Below are 15,687 nucleotides of genomic sequence, written 5' to 3' on the forward strand. Positions count from 1 at the left end.
TTGTCTCAGGATTGAGAAAAAGGACACCCACTATTTATACCCCTACATCATGCAGGACCAATCACTTTGTAACTGTGTCCATCTTTCCCCCCAGATATATCTTTCAGGATTTTCCATTAGGATCCATAAAAACTCAGGAGAAATCTCTAACAAAAAAATGAGTTTTAAGCAGTGTAAGGGATGAGGAGCAAGGGGCTGTCTCTAACTCTAAGTCTCACCCACAGTTTTTCTCATCCCCTGTCCAGCCCTGCACTTCTCTCCCTACATTGCTAGGGTTTGATGAGAGCCTACTCAGAGGATTCCCCAAATGTATCCTTTATTCTCTTTTGCCAGATTACTCCAACATTTCCACATTTGAGCCTTCAGTCCTTCACAACCCATTCCTGGACCCCCATCCCTACCATACATCAGGCACTTATCACTAAGAAGAAAGACAAAGGCAGCAGCTATCTGATATCCCTCCAGATGCTTCTTTGGCTCTGGCCATGTTCCCCAAGAAAACCAGACACCAAGAACAATAAATTCTGACCTAGTTTCAGCCTGCTTCTGTGAAAGTGAACACCCTCTTCTCTAAACTGAGAGGATTTGTCTGAAATGCACAGGGTAGACGAATAGCTCTTCGTAAGGCTGGCAGGGCTCAACAAACACATTTACCATGCTCTGTGATTAGCTGAACTATTTTTGAGAGAACACAAGAGCTCAACTGTCACCTATTCCTAGACTTTTTTGGTCCCTCTTTCTCAGCTTGAGCTTCTCTCCAAGCCTCAGCCTCTCACCTCTACGTGAACTAGGGAAGCAAATCTAGGTGCAGTTTCATGGGATGTGCAGCAAAATATGATCCCTAGTACTTCCTACCATTGCATTGTTCTATCCTGCTGATGCATCCCTGTTCACTAGGTACAGGATGAGCAATCATGTCTCTCATGCAGGACACCTTCTCTGATAATCTTTGGGAGGATGGGAATGTGGTGGAAGAGAGAGGTAGAGGTGACTCAGAGTCTTCAAAAGGACTTCCCCAAAATGTGAGCTTTGGACAGTAATAGCATTCCTTGTCAATGAATGCCCTTACCATCTCTGCCCTGCCTATCCCAGTTACAGCCTAACTCTGCCCTTTTCCACCCCTAAAACAATTATATAAATTGAAACTATAGGATTAATACAGGCTTTGAACTAGAAAGAGAAGTAAGCTAGAGCATGAGACCCTAATCTGAGAGAGGGGACAGGCAATCCAGAGGATGAAGGAGACCGGAAGCGAAACCTTTAAAGATGAGTTTCTCACTCCCAAGTCAAGAAAAACTGTCTCAAGAGACAGTCTGTGGTCCTGGAATCTGAGGAGAATATTTTCCAAAGCTAAAGTTTCGAATCCTCTAGAGTCAAGTATTCGAATCCTATAGAGTCAAGCAGCTAAAGGCCAAATTTAGGCTCACCAATGAAAGCTACAAGCTACCTGAAACAACTCTCGACTTCTAGAAATTACTTTTATTTACCATTAAAAAAATGACTTTATATTCTTATAAAAAGATTGCTGGGGACAAGATTCCAACTTTCTCAGAGAGCAGCAATAAAGCTGCAACCATACCTAATGTCCTGCTTCCTCTGTCCCACTCGTCTTCCCCAAGAGGACTCTGTAATAATTCATCCAATGAAATTTCTTCATCTTAAAACAAGAAAAAAAATCCACTTAAAACATCACTCCTGAATCTTAAGAGCAGCACGTTCCAATTAAGCCACAAGTTAAAATGGGGAAAGGGGATCTCTATTTCTTGTGATCAACATCATAGTTTCGAAACACTATCAAAGAGTAAAAGTACCAAGTGAGCTGAGTTGTTCTTGGTCACATCCCTCATCTCTCCTCTACCAATTATATAATTTAAGACAGTTTGGGCTCTAGACCTCTCTCATTCCTCTTTCTCCTGTTCTACATTTTATCTCTACCATCTTCTGTAGTGTATTTCCGTAAGATTGTTCTTTGCCTGTCGTCCTGCCTGGATCTTCCAGGTGGGGGCGATTAAGAAGAAAATAAAGGGCTTGTTGGTGAGACGAGAGGGGCTTTTTGGCAGAGCTGAAGGCTGGCTCAGAGGTTTTTTGGAAGCTGGCTAAAGGACTCTCATTGCCAAATTTTTGTCCCCAAACATTTCTATCTGTCTGGATTATTTACTGCAGAGAATTATCACTTAGGTTTCCCCCAAAAGGGGGGACATAAGAATGGGAATTAATCTCTCATTTTGGGAGATATTTCTGGATTCACAAACAACCAACAAGGGGTCAACTTCCCCCAACAATCTTCCTTTCCTCATCCATATTTGTCCATATGGATGGAAGAAGGGGAAAACTGGTAAGATTATCTTCTGAGTATGCTCTTTATTTTGAAATTCTGTCAAGACCAACTATGAATCACAACAATTCCTTGTAAGTGAAGGAATCATTAAAGTTGGGGGCACCCAAGTCTAGTTTAGTGGAATTGTAGAGAAAGTATAATGGTTGGAGCAGAAGGCTTTAAATTCTTCCTTGAAGGAGTTGGTATCACTTGAGAATGAACAATCATTATGATATAAAGCTACCGAGGTGATAACAAAGATCAGTTACTGTTTTAGTGACTGCCTTTTGCCACCTTTGTGTATGATATTGTCAAGACTAAAGTCGCTTCCCATCACCATCTCTCTCCCATTTCTTCTCTTTCTTGGCTTCCTGTACTCCTTGGATCACTGTTATGATACATGACAAATGACAAGCCTCGCTGAGTAAATCCTATCTTATGTGGCACACAGAATAGGGCTGGTAGTCTAAGACAGGCAAGCCAGAGAAGAGCTGGGAGGGATAGGGAATGTGATTATTGTTCTGACCTGCCTTTTGCCCACCAGTTGTATTTCTCCCCTCAGAATAAGGGAAAGACCTACCTGAACTATATACATACACATATACATATACAAAAATATACAAACACCTATTTTTGTGACTACTTCCTGCTATCAGGAGGGAAACTGCAAGGGATGAAAGGATAATTATCTCCTGACTAGCCAATCATCCTTCTTCCTCCAAGGATATTTCCTACATTTGAACTCCTGAGATAAAGACCACTTTCCAGGGGAGAATTTCACCCAGCCACCCTGAAACCACCCCATTTCCCATGTACTGCTTATTCTCACATGTTCTGAAGGCATAACTGAATGAATATTGTAGAAGACAGTAGTCATTCTTCTGATAGGCCTCAGAGAGACTGGGGCCCATTAGCACCCCTGTATTTCACCCCAGCCCATCTCAGGAAAGAAGAAACATCCCTCCTTAAAGAATTTAAAATAAGGGCCGGGCGGTGGCGCTAAAGGTAAGGTGCCTGCCTTGCCTGCGCTAGCCTCGGACGAACCGCGGTTCGATCCCCCGGCGTCCCATATGGTCCCCCAAGCCAGGAGCGACTTCTGAGCGCATAGCCAGGAGTAACCCCTGAGCGTCACCGGGTGTGGCCCAAAAACCAAAAAAAAAAAAAAAAAAAGAATTTAAAATAAATCACTGACAGGATTCCATCTCCCTCAAGATAACCCCATCTGTTCATTCCCTCTCCAATTCTGCCTCTGTTATGAGCAACTCAGGCATATTCAGGTGCCATCCGGGGTATTCAGGTGCCATCCGGGGTGGGGAAGGGGAAAAGTACCTTTTCATATTACCAAAGCTGGCTCTATGTTCCTACTCAGTAGATTCCTCCAGGCCCATTTGTCCTGCCAATCGCTCACTTAGGTCCTGACTCCATTTATCATCTAGTCACTGACTGTGGGCAAACCATCCAAGATGATCAGAAACTAGCCCTCACTAATACCAGTCTAATTTTCACACAGCACCACCATACTTCAAGGTGCTCCAGTCCTGAACTCAAAATCCCTGTCTTATGTAGGATGCTACCTATCACTGTCCAAGTTCCTCACCTGCAATGCCAGCCTAAGAAACAGCTGCTCTGAGGCAGTTTACCCCCGCCCCCCCCCCACTACTCAGATTGCCCTTCATTCAGGCAAGGTGGACTTACTAAGTTTGGCTCTCACTGACAACCCCCACTTTCTGCCACATTTACTCCTCCAGGAGTGACCACAATAGTATATTTGTATGAGTCTAAAGATCCTTGTTGTATCCACTATGAAAAATGGATATAAGTTGGTCATTGAAAAGCTTTCTGGAATCTTGGAAGACTGAAAACTCCATAAATTTTCTTTGTAAATGAGCAGAACCATATTGAGTGGAGACAAAATAGGAAAACCAAACTGAAGGCTTGGTAACTACATAGAACACCTCCCTCTAGAATGTCTTTAAAGTCGTCTCAGCTCACTTCATCACATATTATAGATTGTCAGTACTTGTACAGAGCCCTCTGGTTTGAGTGGGCCCTTCTTATCTTTGTCTTTCTTCTCTGTATATTTACCTGCCTGTGGTCAGCCTTATATAACCCTTATTCCTTTTCTCTCCCAACACTATTGACAAAAGAGCCCATGAGCTTGGGCAAAGATATCTAGGGGACTAAAAATCTCAGTGGTGGTCTAGTGGTCCCCCACCTTCCAGCTACTTAATATTAATTTGGTAGTACACCTCTCTCCAACACCACCTTCTTTCCACTACATCTTGGCACTGCCTATTTTCTCACCCACTTCCCAGAGGCCTCTTAATCACTGACTGGATAAAAGGAATATAAACTAGTAAGTGATAAGCAAGACAGGAAAAATTAAGGATACAGGGAATGTTTTTATCTGTTCATAATCTTTTTGAGCACTACTATCCATTCTCTATAGAGAATTCCTAGATTCTGTGACCTCCCACTACAGGGAGGTCATCTTTCCTTTTCAGGCTTCCCAAGACCAGTGGTCCCAGAGTGAGTTGACATTTATGATAATTATTGATTAAACTTCCCAAAAACACCTGGACTATATTTCCCATCCCCATTCTTCTTCTTTTATAAGAAACATTCAGCTAGGTAGATCTTCCCCATCCCCTCATCCTGTTAACCATGACAGTTCTTAAGCAGAAGGTGACACAACCCTCAGTCCACCCACAGCCTTCCCCTACCATCTGCCATCTTATTATTTCTCATGCCTCCCCCCCATTTTTATGATTTCGGACATGGAAATCTGTAGCAAGTCAGCCCCTGAAGAGGTTGACTGATGGTGGGATGGAGGATGAGGCCTTTCTCTTCCAGCTCGGAGCACGAGTCTGCCACCCTGTCTAGCCGATGGTTCTGAGGTGAAACGGCGGGTAAACAGCTCGCAGACAGGCTCGTGGAAATATTTGCTTTATTCGGTGGACAAGACTGAAGTCCAAAGACTCAGCTTCAATTCCAGCCAAAAAGGCCCTGGCCTTCCACAGACCCTTGTTTTTATCCCCCAGAGTCAGGTACCACCCAATGGTGGGATCAGATACCAACCAATGGTGGAAGCAGAATCAGGTACTACCCTAGGGTGGGGGCAGAATGCCAGGTCACACCCTAGGGTAGGGCACAATCACCAATCAGTTTAGGGTGAGTAACATAGTAATCCCCTAAAATATTTACATACACAACAGAAATCTATCCTGCTTCTTTCTCCTTTGGGCTCCCAGTCCCAGCACATGCTTCCACCCCTTCCTTTCCTTCTTTAGTTCAATTCCCTGGAGAGGGCTTTTGCAGTGATCACCAATGTAATGAAGGCAGTGAGAATGGCTTCTTTTCAATGGCTCTGCTTTACTTCTCTCCATTCAGTTCCTATTCTATTTGAATTACTAGACTTGAACAGCCCTCATCCAAGGGAAATAGCTAGCACTTACTGAATGATAACTGTGTGCCAAGCATGCATTAACTCAGCCTTCCCTGTACTCCACCTTTGCAGTATTCTTTCCTTTGTCATCTTCTCTCTACCTCCTTCGACCTCATCTCAACTCTATTTTCTAAAAAGCTGTGTGGTTCAGAAGCCACCTCCTAAGTGGAAGTCCCCTAGCAAAAATAGGGCTCTGGTATCTCTGGCTCCAGTCTTCCTACTCAATTTCTTTTACATTTTTTTCAAATTTTAATTTGTTTTCTATCTCCTGTGAAATTCTCTCACAGTCTAGACTTCACTCAGTATCAAAGCCAGCTCTTCTTTTGAGGACTTCTCAGAGAAACTATATCCATGGATACCTATCACCCTAAAACTACCCCACCATGCTGGCCGATATGGATCTTAATCCCTAAGTTTCTACAGTCCCCATCCAGGACCCCACTGTTTCACATACCCCAGAACCTATCCCAGATCTAGGAATAGCCTTAGCATTTCACATAGATTACAAACTTTACATAGTGTATTTGATACTGAAGTCCCTGTCTTCTGTGAGCTACTTAAGTCTAGTGTAACTATCCCTACATCATCTTCCCTCCCTCCTGTTCATTCACACTCTCATGAAAGTATTAGAAAATCAAGCCCCTTTATTAAGTTTCTCATGTAGTATGGTAGTCCTATAATCCACATGAGGATTTATTTTGAACTTGGAGACATCCCACCCCACTCTACACCACCAGGTGATCTTCCCTTAAGCTAGAAAACTGCTTTTCACACTAAGACGGTGTTGGGTTTTGAGGATGAAAATAACTGCTGAACGGATATTGCCAAAGCCGTTACTGAAAGGTCTTGCGAGGAGAACGGGATGGTAACTGCCGCTAGCTTCCAAGGCTCATCGGTCATTGGACTGCAGACCTGTCAATCACTAGTGCAAGACTAATGAGTGTAGCGTCTGCTCTCAAGAGATAAGTTGGGGGCCAGTCCAATGGTTGCCTGGGTATTTGAACTAGTAAAGATGAACCCCTTTCCCTTCCCCTGCTGTTTTCACTATGGATAGGGATGAGACTAAATGTCCAAGGAGATGGACATGGGAAGTGAACAGTGGAGTAGCTTGTTCCAAAGGCAGATTAGGGCTTTTGGAGGAAGAAAAGGAAAAGATTTCACACCTACCCTTTAATGAAGGTCAGTAACAGGAACCAGGTGGAAGGGCCAACTGACCCTACCTGCCACTCCCTCACTGTGTAGCCCTGGATAAATAATCCCGGGGTCTTTACTATATTTTCATAAGAAAGGAGTGAGTCACCTAATCTCTTGAATCCCTTTTCTTATACTTTGTATGATTCCATGCTTATTAAAGGTAGAGCCCAGTTCAACTCAACCTGGTCAGTTTACTGTACATGAAAGACAGCATAGATCAGAAATGGAGAAGCACTTACAAGGAATTGATCAAAATCAATGTTGGAAAGATGTCTTCTGGCCTGGGGAAAAAAATCTCTGAGGCCCAGCCAGGGTTGGGAAGGAAAAACACAGTTACTCTCAGGAGGAGCCAGTCCATGTGGACTCCTGAGAAGAAACATCATGGTCCAGTGTTTCCCCAAAGCAAGGACGGGAGACAGGAGAGCTATGAAGATCTTCCCTACAGTTCATTATAAAGGGTGCTTTTGAAGAGCACTCTCTCCAGTGAGGCTTGATACTCCTGAGTATGAAATATTTGAAATATACAAATCTCCCTACCTAAACCTGTTTCTCCTTTTTCTCAGTCAAAGCTTTCCACAACCATTGACATTTGGAGACCAAGATGCCATTTGCTGTTGCCTGGAAGAAGCACAGAATTTGAACTGGACAGCAAGAAGTGGAGTGTTGAGTACTCTCTCTTTCCCTTCTGCTCAGTTCCTCACACATTCTCCTTTTTTTTTTTTAAAGCAGTTTATTGATTGATTGATTTTTGGGCCACACCCAAATGCAGTGCTCAGGGGTTACTCCTGGCTCTGCTCTCAGAAATTGTCCCTAGCAAGTTTAGGGAACCACATGGATACCAGGAATTGAACCAAGTCCATCCCAGGTTAGTCGCATGCGAGTCAAATCTCCTACCGCTGTGCTGTCTCTCCAGCCCCCTTTTCTACTTTTTTTTTTTTATAACACCTGGCAGCGCTCAGGGATTACTCCTGGCTCTATGCTCAGAAATCGCTCCTGGCAGGCTCGGGGGACCATATAAGATGCCAGGATTCGAACCACCATCCTTCTGCATGCAAGGCAAATGCCTTGCCTCCATGCTCTCTCTTTGGCCCCCTCCTTTTTTCTTTTGTAAATTTTGATTTAGGGGCCACACTCAGTAGTACTCAGGACTGAACTCCTGACTTTGTGCTTAGAGATCAGTCCTGGCAGGACTCTAGGAACCACATGGAGTTCCAGAGATTAAACCAGGGCATGTGCAAGTAAGTATATGACCAACTGTATTATGTCTCTTCCTTTTCTTCCTTCTTTTTCCTTCCTCTTTCCTTTCCTTCCCCTGCCTGCAGACTTTAACCCAGATTGCTCTGATGCATGTTCCTCAACTGTCACCTCCCAGAACTCAGGGACCTTTAGGCATCCTCAACCAGGGCTACTTCCTGGCCAGGACTCTCCATGCTCTACTGCTTCCCAAATGTTTGAGAAATCCCTTTTCAGCCAAAAGACATCAGATTGGTTTGGAGGAAACTGTCTATAAATAAATCCATTTCTCTGAACTCTTAGGGAATCTGAGACCTTGAGAGTTAGAGGTGATCAGCTCAGGAAGAGGCCTACGTGGTCTAGTTCTACTTCCCAAGTGTTCTATTCCTGCTGCACTCTCCCTGTTCCACCCCTAGCAATCTCATTTTTACTGTTCTGTCTCTCACTTTGTCTCTTTCTCTCCTCTTTCTTTTCTGCCTCCTCTCTCCTTTCTGCCTCCTCTCTCCTTTATCCTTTTTTTTCTCCTTCCCTCCCTCTCCCTCTCTCCCCTGTGTTCTTACCTCTGATTCTATTACACCCCTCACTGGTTTTACAAAGCAAGAGAAACCCAGAAAGATGTGGTGCTGGTAGTAATGGAGATGAATCACCAGAGGCTGACCCCCTTTCCCTGCCCTAGAAAGAGTGAACACTTTTCCGCTTCACATGGTTCCCAGCATCAGGCCAACCAGAGAAAAGCTCTTTACACTCTTGCCCATGCCTTCTAGTGACCCTTGCCTTCTGGGTCCACCATGGTACAGGGATCCATAGAAGCAAAACATTTGAGTTATCTTGGACTCTGGCATACCATGCCAGATCCTGATCCTGTCCCCTGGACTTTTTGCCAACCTACTACTTAATAAAAAGTATATCTATAGTCTTAGGTCTAAAAGACTTAAGTACAGGCCAGAGCTATAGCATAGCGAGTGAGGTGTTTGCCTTGCATGCAGCCAACCCAGGTTTGATCCCCAGCATCCCATATGGTTCCCCTGAGCCTCCCAGGAATAATTTTTGAGCTCAGAGCCAGAAGTAACCCCTGAGGTCCACCAGGTGTGGCCCAGAAAACTAACTAACTAAATAAATAAATAGACCATTAAAAATGAAGCCTAAAGTTACTTTCCCTTTTTCTCCTCCTTCCCTTCCCCCATCCCTTGTATCCTTTCTAGGAACTAAAAAGGTAGGGAGAGGTTGAGAATGAAGAAAAAGTTGAAGAAAGGGTAACAATATCCAAGGCTCAATAGAGAAATAACTAAACTGTAGGTTGTTGGAGAAGGGGGTGGGAGGTAAGGAGAGCAATGACCCCACCCCTTAGCTAGGAAAGTAATGTCCCTAAATCGAGGACACACAGGGCTGGGGGTGGGGTACATTTATCCTTATCAGGACCTTAGCAACATAGCACTGTATTCTAACAAATATTCACAGGTAAGATGGTTCTTTGTAGCATTTAATATCCTAACAGGGGCCAAAAAGATAGCAAAGTGGGTAGGGCATTTGCCTTGCACCTGGCTGACCGGGTTCAATCCCTGGCATCCCATATGATCCCTCAAGCCTGCCAGGAGTAAATTTTGAGCTCAGATCCAAGAGTAACACCCAAACAAAGCTGAGTGTGGGCCAGAACCCAAAATAAATCCTAATAGAGTTATATTGGATCACACTGTGTGATCAACCATTACATATCTGTCAAAAATGCTGTTTTTCATTTTATTTTATTTTAAAATACAAATGCTATTTTTATTTTAATTTTTGTTCTTTTAATTTTTATTTTTATTTTAATGCTATTTTATTTTAAAGACTATTTTTCCATTACAGGAAAAATAAAGCATATTCCTGTTTTCTAATTATCTTCTGAATCAAACATTTTAGAAGATTTTGAAATTTGGAATGGTTTTTTAGTTGTACACTTTTTTTGTCTTTTTCGGCTATATCCATCAGCGCTCAGGGCTTACTTATGGTTCTGTTCACAAGCATCATTCCTAACAGAGCTCAAGGAACCATATAAGATAACCAGGTATGGAACCCAAGTCACATGCAAAGTACCCGTTCTACTTTCTCTACTATCTCTCCAAACCCTATATACTTCTTTTCTACAATGAACATGAATTAGAAACAAATCTCTTGTGGGAAAAGTGGTTGGCTCTTCCCTGTTGAAACAAGGAGGGCTTATAGTGAGTCCCCATCATCCCCCAGTACAACAATGTGAGTCAGAGTTGCAAAGTCTTATAGCTTGCCCCCCAAACACGAGTGTTCCCCATCTGGTGGATGAAAATATGATGTGCCTCAACCTTCATCTACCTCAATTTTCCTTCCTTGAAATGACATCACCTTCTGTTGTGATAAGTACCTCATTCTTCAGGGAAGAAGATCTGGACTCAAGTCACTGAGAATATCTCCAAAGTGAGTGACAGAACAGATAACCCACTGTTCTAAAACCTTCACACATGAATAATGAGCAATGTATTTGCAATATGAGGTCTGAGCATTGTTGCTCCCTTTTTAGAAAGCCATGCCCCCGGGTCCTCTGGAGTTCGTTATTTGGGTCTCAATATAAATTTAAATCAGAGAAGGTAGAGAAAGAGAACAGTGGATATTGTACTTGCCTTGCATGCAGCCAACCTGGATTCAGTCCCCAGCATTCCATATGGTCCCCCAATTCCTGCCAGGAGTGATTCCTGATTGCTATCTAGGAGTTACCCATGAGCATCTCTGGGTGTGGCCCAAAAACAAACATTTAAATCTTTCATCACCTTCTGATAAATTTTCTGTTTGATCTCAGCATGGATCCCTAACTAAAATACACTCTTTTGGGATTTGTGACATGCTTATTGTCCTGGAAGTTAAGTTCTATGGAAGCAGGCATCTAGGAGCACTCCTACATTCTATCTCTTAAACAATGCCTATCATTAATAAATTTCACCTTCTGATTCAATTATCCCCTGATTTTTGGTAGGTAAAAGAAAAATTTAATGGAAGGCCTCTCTAGCAGAGTACAGCTGTTGAGGACAGAATCAGTGAACTCAAAGATGGAGGTACAGGAAACCTCCAAATAATAACAGAAAATGGATGAAAAGCTTCAAAATAAATTAACAGTTGGCAAGAGAACTTTAGATGAATTCAAGATGAGTAACATAAAAATTCAGGGTCCCTGGGACCGGAGAGATAGCATGGAGGTAAAGTGTTTGCCTTTCATGCAGAAGGACAGTGGTTCAAATGCCAGCATCCCATATGGTCCCCTGCGCCTGCCAGGGGCAATTTCTGAGCATAGAGCCAGGAGTAACCCTCAGCGCTGCCGGGTGTGACCCAAAAACCAAAAACCAAAAAAAAAAAAAAAAGAATTCAGGGTCCCAGAGAGCCAGAAAGGAAACCGCTATGAAGAAACAAGTCAAAGTTATCATTGATGGGGAGTTCACAGAGCTGAAGAGCTCACGCACTTACATTCTGGAGGCCAGCAGGGTTCTATCTAAACTCGTCTAAAAGCAATCCAAATAACAATACTCCAAGTCACATAATAATCAAAATGATGAAAACCATTACTAGAGATAGTATGTGGAAAGCAGTAAGATCAAAGAAATGACATGCAAAGGAGTGTCCTTAAGATTTACAGATGATTTACCAAAGGATTCCATTTAAGCCCAAAGATGCAAAAGTGGTGGTGAGAGGGCCCGGAGAGATAGCACAGTGGTGTTTGCCTTGCAAGCAGCCGATCCAGGACCTAAGGTGGTTGGTTCGAATCCTGGTGTCCCATATGGTCCCCCGTGCCTGCCAGGAGCTATTTCTGAGCAGACTGCCAGGAGTAACCCCTGAGCACTGCCGGGTGTGGCCCAAAAACCGGAAGAAAAAAAAAAAGTGGTGGTGAGAAAACTCAATGATGAGGAAACTCAATACAATGAACACCACCACCAATAATAATTTGCCCAGCCTAACTCTCTTTCAGATTTGAAGTAATAATACACAACTTCACAGATAAACAACAGTTCAGGCACCTCATAAACTCAAAACCATCTTTATAAGAAGAATTAAAGGAACTACTTTAAAGACAAGATTAATCCCACAATCACACCAAATTCTGCAGAAATACAACACAAAACTCCATGGTAATAATCTCTCAATGTCAATGAACCCACCTGAGAGGACTGAGGATAGGACAGGAGAGGAAGTGATGATTGGTGGAGGGAAGCACTCAACCTGGGGGAAGAGGAGATGCAAAATATGGCCAAGCATTATGTATGAAACCCTACCAGCAACAGAACTGTAAATCACAGTGCAAAATCTAAAACAGGGGTGGAGGAAATAGCTCCTCTTGTAGAAGGAGACTGGAAGATGGAAGGCAGACAGGGCAGGGGCCAACACTGATGGAGACAAGTAGACATTGGTGAAGGAATTGGCATTGAAGCATTGTATGCCTGAAACCCAATCATGAATAACTTTGCCATTTCATGGTGATTAAGTAAACAAACCAAGAACAGAGAGGTGAAGTACAAGGAATTAGTGGCAGAGCCAAAATTAGAACTAATTCTAGAATATTTTCCACCCCGCTGCCATTCCCTCCCAGGCAGTCCATTTGAATCCTGCTTGGGGAGAGTGGAGGTCTGGAACTAAAAGTTTAAGGGCAAGGAACAAACATCAAGAGGCAAGCCTCAACATCCAGAAAGCTGCAAATCGTAAAGAACTGTGTATGGCCATGGGAAGTAGGGCAACATAGAATGGAAAGAGCTGGAGAGGGAACTGGAGACCATTTTATGTTTCTGAGCAAGCACAGCCTCTTTGCTTCGTGCCATAAATAGTAACGAAACACCTCCAGTAGGCTTTCAGTCATGCAGAACTTTCTAGACAGCACATTGTCCTTCCCATCCACTGCACACACTACATTTGACTCAAGATCCCTCTGGGCTGAAAATGCTTGTCCTTGTCCTCTCCGTGTCTGGGGTACTGCTTCAAGCCACTGGGCATCTGGCAACCTGGGGGTACCTGCCCTGAGCAAAAACAGATGTGAGATTTCAGTCATCATTAAGGTTTATTGACCAGCGCAGCTGGAATTTCCCAGAAAGGGGAATTAATCTCTCTACCGACTGAGAGCAGACATCCTGCTGGGAGTAGTTACATAAATTCTGTTGCTCAAATTAATTAGGATTGTGATTCATTTGTTTAATGAGGAAGAATCTGATGGTGGCAAGAGGCCCAATCTTGCAGAAACCAGCCAATCCCAGATGACTCTGCGGCTGGCGGGAGGCTGGGTCCAGTCAAAACAGGAATGGAAGAACTTGGCCAATCAGAAGGAGGAATAAGTTGAAGTCAGCTGAGAGAGCCAATCGGAACACGGTACTAATTTAGAAGGCAGCCTAAAATCTAGGGCCTCCCAAAGCTCAGGCCTCTCAGGCCTTTTTGAGTGTGGACAGAGCTCTCCACTTCATTGGGAATCTTCCATCCCACGCTGTTTCACAAGCTGTGGAGAAAAAGAGTTTCCTAGTTGAAGTCACCTCTGTGAGGCTGCTGCCAACCAGCCATTTCCTCCCCCTGCCCACCCCAAATGCCAGCTTATCTCATTCACAGGAGAAAAGATTCTCTTAATAAAGCAAAGACTTATTATCTGAAGAGTATCTGATCTTGTTTATCTTATTCTCTTACTTTCTGAATGCTTATAGACCCTTGTGCCCACATTGTCTCTACTGTCAGTTTAAGGTAACCCCTTCCCCCTCCCAGGACATGTCACTCTGTGAGGTCCCTTGTGGCCTTGATCTTCACTTACCTAAAACCTTACCTCAGATGCAATAATATAGGTGATGGCAAGCTGGTGTCCCTAGGGGTTCCCATAGTGGGAAAGGAGAGCAGTTGGCCCTCTCTTCAGGGGTCATCAGCTATGACTTCAAGTAGCAGCTAGAGAAAGTGCTCAGAATTAGGAAATATCTTTTGCAGAAGAATCATTGGAATGCTTAGTAAAAAAAAAAAGTAAAGTAGCCTTTGGGACTTGACCATTTGTGCCAGTACCCACAGCAATCCCTAGGGAGTCCAGTGTTCTTCCCTAGTCCCACCTCCCCATCACCATGATCACTAGTGTCCCAGACTTTTCATGAAATAAGAGCATTGTCAAGAGCATGTATTTGGCTGCTTTTCTGTACAAGACAGCCAAGAAGACACCATTGAACATAAGCTCCAGGGCCCAAACCCAGTAAACTAACCCCACCCAATAAGGTGGAGCCAGAACCCACAAACCCCAACACAGCACATAGTAAAAACCTTTATACAAGCATGGCAATGGGAAAACAATGCAGGACAACATCATCCATAGAGATTGAAGATGACCTGAAAAGTACCAACCACCTAGTTAGCCTCTCAGATAAAAAGTTTAGAATATTGCCTTCCTGGGAGCCGGGAGTCTAGCAGGAGGAGGTTTGGCAGGCCCCCGCCATGCCGGAGGCCTGCTTGACCAGGCCTAGTGGGGGTGCGGGACTTGGGTAACCCCAGCACCCCTCTACTGCCTTGCTCCAGATCTCCAGGGCTTCCCCGGGCCACATGCCTGGGCAAGCCGGTGAGTTGGGTCCCTTGGTGGAGCTTGGCACTGGTAATCTCTGTCCAGTGTACGTTTTCAAAATCGCTCGGGGGCTATCGCCCCCGCGCGCACAAGAAACATTAATAGTACTCTCACAAGAAACATTAATAGTACTCTCACAAGAAACATTAATAGTACTCACTATCATTGAATTATGTTTTTATGTATGCAGAATGTCCATTTTGTACTCTGCCCTTTTGCATACCCCTTCATAAGTTCATATTTCTCTTTAACTTCTTTAACTCCTATCATCATTACTCCTTTTTTACCCTTTCTAACTTAAGTACTGTTGAGTCCTAAGTCACAGACCAAAGTGGTGCCCTAGAGTTAACACCCACCCAACTATTTTAAAAGGCATAAAAAGGACACATATCTTTTCAACATTTTATGGGTGTTTTCTTTGACGTCTATAACTTTTGCTGAATACTTTCTTATACAGTGATGATTTCCCCCCCCCCCCATGTTTTTTATCTTCTCTTTGTGAACTGCTCAATATGGAATTTGGTGTGAAAGAATCCCTCAGTTTAATACTTATGTTTGAACCAAGTCATGGGTCTTGTTGGAAATGTTCTTACGCCCCCATATATCTGAGCACCACGTGGCTTTATATCTTGTTTGCGTAGGCACACTAACTGGGAAAATACTATACATACCAATAAGTTCTTATCTAATAGAAATGGGAACACACAAATCTTGTAGTGCAATGAGACCTTACACCCTGAACATTGACATAAAGACCTGGCACAGGCCTCAGAAGAATGGGCATTCTCCATTTACCCCTTGATCTACAGAAGACATTTACAAAACATCCAAGGTTGTATATAACATCACCCGGAGGCATTCCTGTACCAGGGAAGACCCTACAGCTGCTCTGACATCGATCTACTCAAAAGAGACACCCCTTAACACTGAGAAGAC

Source organism: Suncus etruscus, chromosome 9 (genome assembly GCF_024139225.1).
Source record: "Suncus etruscus isolate mSunEtr1 chromosome 9, mSunEtr1.pri.cur, whole genome shotgun sequence".
Lineage (NCBI taxonomy): Eukaryota > Metazoa > Chordata > Mammalia > Eulipotyphla > Soricidae > Suncus > Suncus etruscus.